This window comes from Theropithecus gelada, chromosome 4 (assembly GCF_003255815.1).
Source record: "Theropithecus gelada isolate Dixy chromosome 4, Tgel_1.0, whole genome shotgun sequence".
In the NCBI taxonomy this organism is placed as follows: Eukaryota; Metazoa; Chordata; class Mammalia; order Primates; family Cercopithecidae; genus Theropithecus; species Theropithecus gelada.
In genome coordinates this window covers 151,010,310-151,023,667 of record NC_037671.1, presented here as the reverse complement: position 1 = coordinate 151,023,667, position 13,358 = coordinate 151,010,310, and the positions used below count along the sequence as shown (strand labels likewise).

At 37.1% G+C, this 13,358-nt stretch overlaps 1 pseudogene across 2 annotated transcripts in view; it reads left to right on the top strand.

Annotated features, from left to right (window-relative positions):
• The window catches only part of LOC112622441, a 35,703-nt pseudogene extending 25,252 nt beyond the window's left edge, over positions 1 to 10,451 (top strand). The window contains exons 3-4 of one of the 2 annotated variants that reach the window (XR_003118989.1): positions 3,635 to 3,642; positions 9,697 to 10,446. The product of XR_003118989.1 is annotated as a 60S ribosomal protein L7 pseudogene, transcript variant X2 (transcript). Of the gene's footprint in view, positions 1 to 3,634; positions 3,643 to 9,617 lie in introns of those variants that run through there. The other variant, XR_003118988.1, reaches the window with a different exon arrangement.
• Positions 10,452 to 13,358: the final 2,907 nt, after the last annotated feature.

The following is a 13,358-nucleotide window of genomic DNA, read 5'->3' as shown; positions in this document are numbered from 1 at the left end:
ACCATTATGTAATGGCCTTCTTTGTCTCTTTTGATCTTTGATGGTTTCAAGTCTGTTTTATCAGAGACTGTTTTATCAGGAATGCAACCGCTGCTTTTTTTTGTTCTCCATTTGCTTGGTAGATCTTCCTCCATCCCTTTATTTTGAGCCTATGTATGTCTCTGCGTGTGAGATGGGTCTCCTGAATACAGCAAACTGATGGGTCTTGACTCTTTATCCAGTTTGCCAGTCTGTGTCTTTTAATTGGACCATTTAGTCCATTTACATTTAAGGTTAAGATTGTTATGTGTGAACTTGATCCTGCCATTATGATATTAACTGGTTATTTTGCTCGTTAGTTGATGCAAGTTCTTCATAGCCTCGATGGTCTTTACATTTTGGCATGTTTTTGCAATGGGTAATACCGGTTGTTCCTTTCCATGTTTAGTGCTTCCTTCAGGGTCTCTTGTGAGGCAGGCCTGGTGGTGACAAAATCTCTAAGCATTTGCTTATCTGTGAAGGATTTTATTTCTCCTTCACTTATGAAACTTAGTTTGGCTGGGTATGAAATTCTGAGTTTAAAATTCTTTTCTTTAAGAGTGTTGAATATTCTTATTATTTTGAGATATATTCCATCAATACCGAATTTATTGAGCATTTTTAGCATGAAGGGCTGTTGAATTTTGTCAAAGTCCTTTTCTGCGTCTATTGAGGTAATCATGTGGTTTTTGTCTTTGGGTTTGTTTATATGCTGGATATGAAATTCTTGGTTGAAAATTCTTTTATTGCAGCTATTGTAAGAATCTATTGCAAAACTAAGTTTCTTAAGTGAAGGAGAAATAAAATCCTTTACAGACAAGCAAATGCTTAGAGATTTTATCACCACCAGGTCTGCCCTATAAGAGATCCTGAAGGAAGCACTAAACATGGAAAGCTACAACAGGTACCAGCCATTGCAAAAACATGTCAAAATGTAAAGTCCGTCGATGCTAGGAAGAAATTGCATCAACTAGCGAGCAAACTAACCAGCTAATATCATAATGACAGGATCAAGCTCACACATAACAATCAACCCCATCAAAAAGTGGGCAAAGGTTATGAGCAGACATTTCTCAAAAGAAGACATGCATGCAGCCAACAGACACACGAAAAAATGCTCATCATCACTGGCCATCAGAGAAATGCAAATCAAAACCACAGTGAGATACCATCTGACACCAGTTAGAATGGCAATCATTAAAAAGACAGGAAACAACAGGTGCTGGAGAGGATATGGAGAAATAGGAACACTTTTACACTGTTGGTGGGATTGTAAATTAGTTCAACCATTATGGAAAACAGTATGGCGATTCCTCAAGGATCTAGAACTAGAAGTACCATATGACCCACCCATCCCATTACTGGGTATATACCCAAAGGATTATAAATCATGCTGCTGTAAAGACATACGCACACGTATGTTCATTGTGGCACTATTCACAATAGCAAAGACTTGGAATCAACCCAAATGTCCATCAGTGACAGACTGGATTAAGAAAATGTGGCACATATACACCATGGAATACTATGTAGCCATAAAAAAGGATGAGTTCGTGTCCTTTGTAGGGACATGGATGCAGCTGGAAACCATCATTCTCAGCAAACTATCACAAGAACAGAAAACCAAACACCGCATGTTCTCACGCATAGGTGGGAACTGAACAATGAGATCACTTGGACTCAGGAATGGGAACATCACACACTGGGGCCTATTATGGGGAGAGGGGAGGGGAGAGATTGCATTGGGAGTTATACCTGATGTAAATGATGAGTTGATGGGTGCTGACGAGTTGATAGGTGCAGCACACCAACATGGCACAAGTATACATATATAATAAACCTGCATGTTATGCACATGTACCCTAGAACTTAAAGTATAATAATAAAAAAAAGAAAAGAAAAGAAAAGAAAATTCTTTCTTTTAAAAATGTTGAATATTGGCCCCCACTCTCTTCTGGCTTGGAGAGTTTCTGCTGAGAGATCTGCTGTTAGTCTGAATGGCTTCCCTTGGTGTGTAACCCGACCTTTCTCTCTGGCTGCCCTTAACATTTTTTCCTTCATTTCAACTTTGGCAAATCTGACAATTATGTGTCTTGGAGTTGCTCTTCTCGAGGAGTATCTTTGTGGCATTCTGTATTTCCTGAATTTGAATGGTGGCCTGCCTTTCTAGGTTGGGGAAGTTCTCTTGGATGATACCCTGCAGAGTGCTTTCCAACTTGGTTCCATTTTCCCCATCATTTTCAGGCACACCAATCAGACATAGATTTGGTCTTTTCACATAATCCCATATTTCTTGGAGGCTTTGTTCATTTCCTTTTACTCTTTTTCTCTACACTTCTCTCTTCATTTCATTCATTTGATCTTCAATTGCTGATACTCTTTCTTACAGTTGATCGAGTCAGTTACTAAACTTGTGCGTTTGTCACGTAATTCTCATGTTATGATTTTCATCTCTATCAGTTCTTTTAAGGTCCTCTCTGCATTGATTATTCTAGTTATCCATTCATCCATCCTTTTTTCAAGGTTTTTAGTTTCTTTGCACTGGTTACGTAGTTCCTCCTTTAGCTCTGAGAAGTTTGATCAACTGAAGCCTTCTTCTCTCAACTCATCAAAGTCATTCTCCGTCCAGCTTTGTTCCGTTGCTGGCGATGAGCTGCATTCCTTTGGAGGGGGAGAGGCGCTCTGATTTTTTGAATTTCCAGCTTTTCTGCACTGCTTTTTCCCCATCTTTGTGTTTTATCTGCCTTTGGTCTTTGATGATGGTGACGTACTGATGGGGTTTTAGTGTGGGTGTCCTTTCTGTTTGTTAATTTTCCTTCTAACAGTCAGGACCCTCAGCTGTAGGTCTGTTGGAGTTTGCTTGAGGTCCACTCCAGACTCTGTTTGCCTGGGTATCAGCAGCAGAGGCTGCAGAAGATAGAATATTGCTGAACAGCAAGTGTTGCTGTCTGATTCTTATACTGGAAGTTTCGTCTCAGGGTGTACCCCACCATGTGAGGTGTGAGGTGTAGGTCTGCACCTAATGGGGGATGTCTCCCAGTTAGGCTACTCAGGGGTCAGGGACCCACTTGAGCAGGCAGTCTGTCCATTCTCAGATCCCCACCGCCACGCTGGGAGATCCACTGCTCTCTTCAAAGCTGTCAGACAGGGTTATTTACCTCTGCGAGGTTTCTGCTGCTTTTTGTTTAGTTATGCCCTGTCCCCAGAGGAGGAGTCTACAGAGGCAGGCCAGTCTCCTGAGCTGTGGTGGGCTTCACCCAATTTGAGCTTCCCAGCAGCTTTGTTTACCTACTTAAGCCTCAGCAATGACGGGCGTCCCTCCCCCAGCATTGCTGCCGCCATGCAGTTAGATCTCAGACTGCTGTGCTAGCAATGAAGGAGGCTCCGTGCACATGGGACCCTCTGGGCCAGGTGTGGGATATAATCTCCTGGTGTTCTGTTTGCTGAGACCCTTGGTAAAGTGCAGTATTAGGGTGGGAGTTACCCGAGTTTCCAGGTGTGTGTCTCAATTTCCTTTGGCTAGGAAAAGGAATTCCCTTCCCCCTTGCGCTTCCCAGGTGAGGCGATGCCTTGCCCTGCTTCAGCTCTCGTTAGTCGGGCTGCACCCGCAGACCAGCGCCAACTGTCCAACATGCCCCAGTGAGATGAACCCAGTACTTCAGTTGAAAATGCAGAAATCACCCATCTTCTGTGTCACTCACGCTGGAACCTGGAGGCTGGAGCTGTTCCTATTCGGCCATCTTGGGTGTGCCCCAACATATCCCTATTTTAATGCAATATTCACTTAAGCATCTTTCCCTTTGTAGGACCCATTTGACTGGAAGTCCTTTCCTTCAGTAGAAATTACCATACTCCCCATTTCACCTCAAAAAGGAACTTTTCTTCAAAGCTGCTTCCTATTGAGGACATAGATTACCAGGTGTTTATTTCTAAAGTCAGTTTCTTCTTTCCTAACTGACCAACCAGAAAATATTTTCAGATAATTTAGTCTAGATTCTACAGACTCTCCCAGTAAATAAAAATGGGGAGCCATGCCATTTCTTTGTCAAGACAAAGTAAGCTTACCTGTCTCAATCTATACCAACACCAACTTCAATTTCCAGTAGCTATGCTGCATCAGGTTACTTAACATATAATTTTAACCCTAATTTTGTAGTTTATTTTTCAGCAACTACCAGTTTTTTTTTTGAAATGTGTTTAAAGAAGGTACTTGATGCAAAGATATTTATCTGCTTGCTTACCCTAGTTCAGTAAATCCTACATAATCTGACTCCAACCTATCTCTCCCATTCCTACTTGTACCACTTAGCTCTTAGGCCATCTCACATCCAGCCACGTTGGCCTCTTTATTTTCCTGACAAAGCAAATTTGTTTCCCTTTCTTCTGCCTGGAGTGCTATACTACCTGACTATCCCAGGTTTGGCTCCTTTATATCCTGTGGATCTCAGGTTAAATATTCCTGTTCAAAGAGACTTTTCATGACCACCTAAAATAGCAAGTCAGCTGTTCTTTATGACATCAACAGTGTTCATTTTCTGCACTTCATTTATAACCACTTGTGCTAGGCAGAATCCTGGTTCTCCAAAGATGTTCACATCTTCATTCCTAGACCTGTGAATATGTTACCTTACATGCCAAAAGAGACTTCGTATGTGACTGGGTTAAGGATCTGGAAATGAAGAAATAATCTTGGATTTTCCAGATTGACTCAATATAATCATTGAGATTCTTATAACAGAAAAGCAGGATAATCAGTGGCACGGAGAAAACATATGACAATGACAGCATAAGTTAGAAGAAAGAGACCACAAGCCAAAGAATACAGTAGGTGTCTAGAAGGTAGAAAAGGCATGGAAATGGATTCTCTCCTAAATCCAGAGGAAGCACAGCCCAGCTAATACCTTGATTTCAGTCCAGTGAAACCAATTTCGGACTTCTAGTCTCCGGAACTGTAAAGTAATAAATTTGTGTTGTTTTAAGTCATTTGTGTAAATTATAGCAGTGGTAGAATACTAATACTCTACCTGACATTTTTCTTGTTTTATTTATTTGTTATTTATCATCTCTCTCCCCGTACTAGAATGTAAACGCCATAGGACAAGAGCCTTGTTTTTTTATACTCACTGTTTACATTCTTAGAGCAATATATAATAGGCACTCAATAAGTTGAACTGAGTGAATAATTGTTTATCATGTGTAAATTTTGCATTTTGTCTGTCAAAGAGTTATGTCCCTAGACAACCTTTATGCTTTCTGATTGTGAAAAAAAGAAATGTTTGATAAAGATAAAAGTACATTGATCATTCTAATCTCAGTGTCGGAGGGCAGTTGTAACTTAGATTCTCCTGTACTAAAAATACGTTCATTCTCATCCTGAGTTAGCACCCTCATAAGGACATAATGTACCTTGATATTTGTAATTCTTTGCCAAGGCACATGCTGTTGGTTACTAATTTGATTATCTTGACCTCCACGTATAATATTAACCCCAGATTTGATATGATTATTTTTAGAGCTATAAACAGCAAGAATGATGATGGAGTTGCCCTAACTTTATCTGGAGTTTATTGGATTTTTAAAAAGTTTACATTAAGATTCACACTTAGTGTTGTACATCCTGTGGGTTTTGACAAATGTACAATGACATGTATCCACCATAAGTATCATAAAGAAGAATTTTACTTCCCAAAAAATATCTTGTGTTACATTTACCCCTTCCTCTCCCCAAATCCTGATAACCACTGATCTTATTATTGTCTTTGTAGTTTTGCTTTTTGCAGCAAAATATAAAAAATATTTTCCTGAAAATATTCCCAGTGGTATGGATATACCATGTTTTATTTATTCATTCATCAGCTGATTAATGGAGTATTAAGTTTCCACTTTTTATTATGAATAGCACTGCTATGAGCATTTATGTAAAAGTATTTGTGTGAGCATATATTATTACGTATCTTGATTTTATCCTAAGAGTGAACTGTCTGGTCACATGGCCAATCTATATTTAACATTTTCAGAGAATGCCAGACTACTGCACAAAGTAGATGCACCATTTTACACTCTCACTGGCAGTGTATAATAACTTCACTTTACCCACGTCCTTTCCAACACTTGCTATTATCTGTCTTTTTGACCACAGCTGTCCTATTGGGTATGAAGTGGTATCCCAAAGTTTTATTTATATTTCCCTGAGAGCTAACAATGTTGAACATTTTTCATGTGCTTCTAGCCATTTTTATATTTTCTTTAGAGAAATGTCCTTTGCCCATTTATTATTTGAGTTACCTATATTATTGAATTTTAAAAGTTATTTATATATTCTGGATACATGTCTTTAACAGACATATAGGATTTGAAAATGTTTTAGGTATGATTGATGACTTCTAAGCAAAACGGATCTGATATCTTTTCATATTGCCAAATGTATTAGTCCATTTTCACACTGCTGATAAAGACATACCCAAGACTGGGCAATATACATAAGAAAGAGGTTTAATGGACTTACTGTTCTAAGTGTCTGGGGAGGCCTCACAATCTTACATGGATAGCAGCAGGCAAAGAGAGAGCTTGTGCAGTGAAACTCTGCCTTATAAAGCCATCAGATCTCATAAGACTTATTCACTATCATAAGAACAGCACGGGAAAGACCCACACTCATTATTTGATTACCTCCCACTGGGTCCATCCCACAACATGTGGGAATTTAAGATGAGAGTTGGTTGGGGACAGAGCTAAACCATATCATTCTTCCCCTGGCCCCTCCCAAATCTCATCTTTAAAAATTCCCAAATTTGAAGAGAAATTTGGACATCCATAACCAGGAAACTCAAAAATTCCAAAATAGATTCAACCCAAAAAGAGATTCTTAAAGGCACAAAATAGTCAAATTGTCAAAAATCAGCACAAAGGGAGAATTCTAAAAACTGCAAGAGAAGAAAAGCATCAATTCATGTATAAGGAAATTCTTACTTGACTGACAGATTTCTTTGCAAACACCTTATAAGGCAGGATAAAATATGATGATACACTTAAAGTGCTGAAAGAAAAAAAGAAGCCAACTAAATTACAATACTTAGAAAAGCCATCCTTCAAAAATGAGGAAAAAATAAAATCTGTCTCAGACAAGCAATAAATGAAGAAATTCATCACCACTAGACTGGCTTTACAAGAGGCGTTCAAGGTAGCCCTGAATCTAGAAATAAAAATATGATAATTACTATCATGAAAACATGGAGAAATACACAAAGCTCTGGTAGAACAAATACACAAAAGAAAAGGACAAAAGAATAAAATCTGATCACCATAAAAAACCACCATATTACAATGATAAAACAATAAGAGAGGAAGAAAGAACCAAAGAATATACAAAACCACCAGAATACAGTTAACAGATGATGAGAGTAATTGCTCACCAAAAAATAATAATTTATAAATGGATTAAATCCCCCACTTAAAAGATACAGTCTAGCTGAATGGATTTTTTTAAATGACCCAACTATATGCTACCTATGAGAAACTCACTTCACTGGTAAAGATGCGTACAGATTGAAAGTGAAACGATAGTAAAAAATATTTCACTCAAATGAAAACAAAAAGCAATCAAGAGTAGCTACTATACTTACCTTGGATAAAACAAGCTTTAAGTAAAAGACTAAAAAAAAAGACTAAAAGGTCATTATATAATACTTAAGAAATAAATTCAGAAATAAATAAATACAATATACCAATTGTGAATATATATGCATGAAGCACCAGAACACATGGATATATAAAGCAAACATTATTAGATATCAAGGAAGAGACACACTCCATTTATAGATTGGTACTTCAACATGCCACTCACAGCATTGGATAGATAATCTAGAAACAAAATCCACAAAGAAACATTGGATTTAAACTTAACATTAGACCTAATAGACATTTACAAAGCATTTCATCCAACAGCTGCAGAATTCACATTCTTCTCATGAACACATGGAACATTCTCCAGAATAAACCACGTTAGGTCATAAAACAAGTCTCAACAAATCCTTTTTAAAATTGAAATTATCAAGTATCTTTTCTTGTATCAATGAACTAAAACTGAAATCAATAATTAGAAACTTTTGAAAGGTACAAATATATGGAAATTAACCAATATGCTCCTGAACAACCAATGAGTCCATGAAGAAATTAATTAGGAAATTTAAAACGTTCTTAAAACAACTAAACCTATGGGATATAGCAAAACTATATTATTATATATATAACTATATTATTATACAGTAATAAGTTGAAGTTTATAGCAATCAGTACCTACACGAAAAAAGTAAAAAGATTTCAAGTAAACAGCCGAACGATGTATCTCAAGGAATCAGAGAAAGCAAAAACAAGCGAAAGCCCAAATTAGTGGAGAAAAATAAATATTAAAAATAAGAGCATAAATAAAATAAAACTAAAAAAAAAATCAAGAAAATGAAAAAAGTTGACTTTTTGAAAACATAAACAACATTGACAATCTTTACTTAGACTAAGAAAAAAAGAGAGAAGACTCACACAAATAAATTAGAAACAAAAAAATATAATTGATACCACAGAAATACAAAGGATCATTAGAGATGACTATGAATAACCATACAACAAAATGGAAAATCTATAGGAAAATAAAAAAATCCCTGGACATATACAACCTAACAAGATTGAACCAGGAAGAAATACAAAACCTGGACAGATCAATAAGAATATTGAGATTGAACCTGTAATAAAAAGTCTCCCATTTCACTCTGTAGTCCATCTTGAGTTAATTTTTGTATAAAGTGTAAGAAAGGGGTTGATATGGTTTGGCCAGGTCCCCACCCAAATCTCATCTTGAAGAGTAGCTCCCATAATTCCCAAGTGTCATGGGAGGGGTCCAGTGGGAAGTAACTGAATCATGGGAGCAGGTCCCCATGCTGTTCTCGTGATAGTGAATAAGTCTCATGAGATCTGGTGATTTAATAAAGGGGAGTTCCTCTACACACATTCTCTTGTCTGCCACCATGTAAGACATGCCTTTGCTCCTCCTACATCTTCCACCTTGATTGTGAGACCTCCCCAGCCATATGAAACTGATAGTCCATTAAATCTCTTTTTCTTTATAAATTACCCAGTCTTGAGTATGTCTTTATTAGCAGCTGAGAACAGACTAACACAGGGGTCTAATTTCAATTTTCTGCATATGACTAGCCAGTTTTCCCAGCACCATTTATTAATTTCAACTTTCTGCATATGACTACCCAGTTCTCCCAGCACCATTTATTAAATAGGGAATCTTTTCCCCATTGCTTGTAAAACCCAAAACTATAAAAACTCTGAAGAAAATCTAGGCAAATACCACTTAGGACATAAGCACAGGCAAAGATTTCATGATGAAAACACCAAAAGCAATTGCAACAAAAATAAAAACTGACAAAGGGAATCTAATTAAACTAAAGAGCTTCAGCATAGCAAAAAACCTCTCAGAGTGAACAGACAACCTACAGAATGGGAAAAAAATTTTACAATCTACTCATCTGACAACGGTCTAATATCAAGAGTCTACAAGTAACTTAAACAAATTTACAAGAATAAAACAAACAACCTCCTCTTTTTCCGGCTGGAACCATGGATGGTGCGGAAGAGGAGAAGAAGAAGGTTCCTGCTGTGCCAGAAACCCTTAAGAAAAAGCGAAGGAATTTCGCAGAGCTGAAGATCAAGCGCCTGAGAAAGAAGTTTGCCCAAAAGATGCTTCGAAAGGCAAGGAGGAAGCTTATCTATGAGAAAGCGAAGCACTATCACAAGGAATATAGGCAGATGTACAGAACTGAAATTCGAATGGCGAGGATGGCAAGAAAAGCTGGCAACTTCTACGTACCTGCTGAACCCAAATTGGCGTTTGTCATCAGCATCAGAGGTATCAATGGCGTGAGCCCAAAGGTCCGAAAGGTATTGCAGCTTCTGCGCCTTCGTCAAATCTTCAATGGAACCTTTGTGAAGCTCAACAAGGCTTCAATTAACATGCTGAGGATTGTAGAGCCATATATTGCATGGGGGTACCCCAATCTGAAGTCAGTAAATGAGCTAATCTACAAGCGTGGTTATGGCAAAATCAATAAGAAGCGAATTGCTTTGACAGATAACGCTTTGATTGCTCAATCTCTTGGTAAATATGGCATCATCTGCATGGAGGATCTGATTCATGAGATCTATACTGTTGGAAGACGCTTCAAAGAGGCAAATAACTTCCTGTGGCCTTTCAAATTATCTTCTCCACGAGGTGGAATGAAGAAAAAGACCACCCATTTTGTAGAAGGTGGAGATGCTGGCAACAGGGAGGACCAGATCAACAGGCTTATTAGAAGAATGAACTAAGGTGTCTACCATGATTATTTTTCGAGTCTCGTCAGTTTAATAAACAGTACCTGCTCTCAAAATGATTAAAAAAAAAAAAAAAACCTCATTAAAAAGTGGGCAAAGGACATGAACAGACACTTCTCAAAAGACATTCATGCAACCAAAAACATGAAAAAAGCTCATCATCACTGATCATTAAGGAAATGCAAATCAAAACCACAAAGAGATACTATCTCACGGCAGTCAGAATGGCAATTATTAAAAAGTCAAGAAACAACAGATGCTGGCAAGGTTGCGGAGAAAAAGGAATGCTTTTACACTATTGGTGGGAGTATGTAAATTAATTAAACCATTTTGGAAGACAGTGTGGTAATTCCTCAAAGATCTAGAAGTAGAAATACCATTTGACCCAGCCATCCCATTACTGAGCATATACCCAAGGGAAAATAAATAATTCTATTATAAAGATACATGCACACATATGTTCATTGCAGCACTATTCATAATAGCAAAGACATGAAATCAATCCAAATGCCCATCAAAAATAGACTGGATGAAGAAAATGTGGTACATATACACCATAGAATACTATGCAGCCATAAAAAGGAACTAGATCATGTCCTTTGCAGGGGCATGGATGGAGCTGGAAGCCATTATCCTCAGCAAACTTATGAAGAAACAGAAAACTATACACCACTTTGTTATCACTTATAAGTGAGAGATGACCAACGAGAAAACATGAATACATAGTGGGGAACAAGACACACTGGGACCTGTTGGGGAGGTGGTGAGTATAGCATCAGAAAGAACAGCTAATGGATGCTGGGTTTAATACCTAGGTGATGGGAGTTGATCTGTACAGCAAACCACAATGGCAAACATTTACCTATGTAATAACCCTGTACATCCTGCACATGTACCCTGGAACTTAAAGTTGAAAAAAAGACTCCTAGCAAAGGAAAGCCCAGGACTGAATGGTTTCATTGCTGAATTCTATCAAACTTTTTCTTTTTTTTTTTCAAGATAGAGATTTGCTATGTCACCAAGGCTGGAGTGTAGTGTAGGGGTGCAATCTTGGCTCACTGCAACCTCCACCTCCTGGGTTCAAGCAATTTTCCTGCCTCAGCCTCCCAAGTAGCTGGAATTACAGGCACCCACCACCACGCCTGTCTAATTTTTGCATTTTTAGTAAAGATGGGGTTTCACCATATTGGCCAGGCAGGTCTCGAACTCCTGACCTTATGATCTGCCCGCCTCAGCCTCCCAAAGTGATGGGATTACAGGCATAAGCCACTGCACCTGGCCTATCAAACTTTTAAAAGAGAACCAACACCCATTCTTTTCAAACTATTTTTGAAAATTGAGGTGAAGGAAATTTTTTCAGTCTCTTTCTATGACACAAGCATTACTCTGATACCAAAACCAAATTAGAAAAAAAAAAAAAAGAAAGAAAGAAAGAAAGAAAAAGAAAGCACATACACGCATGAAAGAAAAAAATACAGTTCAATATCCTTGATGAACATAGATCAAAAAAACTCAATAAAATAATAGTATGAAATTCAACAACATATCAATAAGTTTATACACCATAATCAAGTGGGACTTATCTCAGGGAGCAGGGATGGTTTAACATTTACAAACAATAAATGTGATATATCACATCAACAGAACAAAGAAAAAAAGCGATATAATCCTCTCAATAGACACAAAAAACATTTGAGAAAATTAAACATCTCATCATAATAAAAACATTCAACAAGTTATATATAGAAAGAATGTACTTCAATGCAATTAAGGACATGTATGACAAACCCACAGCTAACGTTACGCTGAATAAGAAAATGTTGAAAGCTTTTCCTCTAGGAACTAGAACCAGACAAGGATGCTCACTTTCACTACTCTTATTCAACATAATACTGAAAGTCCTAACCAGAGAAATAGGAAGTCAAGTTGTCCCTGACTGCAAATGGTATAATCTTATATATGGAAAAGCCTAAAGACCTCCCACAAAAATATCTTAGAATTGATAAGCAAAATCAACAAAGTTCCAAGATATAAAAATCAATGTACAAAAATCAGTAGCATTTCTATACACAAATAATGAACTAGGAGAAAAAGAAATCAAGAAACCATCCCATTTAAAACAGCTAAAAAATAACTTAGTAACAGACAATTAAGGAGATGAAAATTCTCTATAATGAAAACTGTAAAACACCAATTAAAGAAACTGAAGCAGACACACAAAAAATGAAAAGACAGCCAATGTTCACATATTACAAATTTTTTTTTCTAATGATTATACTACCAAAAGCAATAAACAGATTTAATGCAATCTCTATCAAAATATCAATGTCACTTGTCATGAAAACAAAAAAAAAATCCATAAATTTGTGTGGAAGTAAAAAAGGCCTCAAACAGCCAAAGCAATTCTGAGGTAAAGAACAAAGCTGGAGGCATCACACTACTGTCTTCAAAATATACCACAAAACTATAGCAACCAAAACAGCAAGGTACTGGCATGGAAACAGAAACATAGGCCAATAAAACAGAATACAGAACCCAGAAATAAATCCATGTATCTACAACCAACTTAATTTTGAGAAAGGTGACAAGAACATATTAATATATTGAGAAAGGGATAGTCTTTTTAAAAAATGGTGCTGGGAAAACTGGATATTTATAGGTAGAAGAAAAAACTAGACTTCAATCTTTCACAATATACAAAACTCAACCAAAATTGAATACAGTCTTAATTGTAAGACTTAAAACTATAAATCTACTTGAAGACAACAGGACACCAGTCTTATTCGACACCATAAGCACAGACAACAAAAACAAATATAGATAAATGAGACTATATCAAACTAAGAAGTTTCTGCACAGCAAAGGAAACAGTCAACAGAGTGAAAAGACAACCTGCAGAATAGGAGGAAATATTGGCAACGTATTTATCCAAGAAAAGATTAAAATTCAAACAAGAAATACAACTC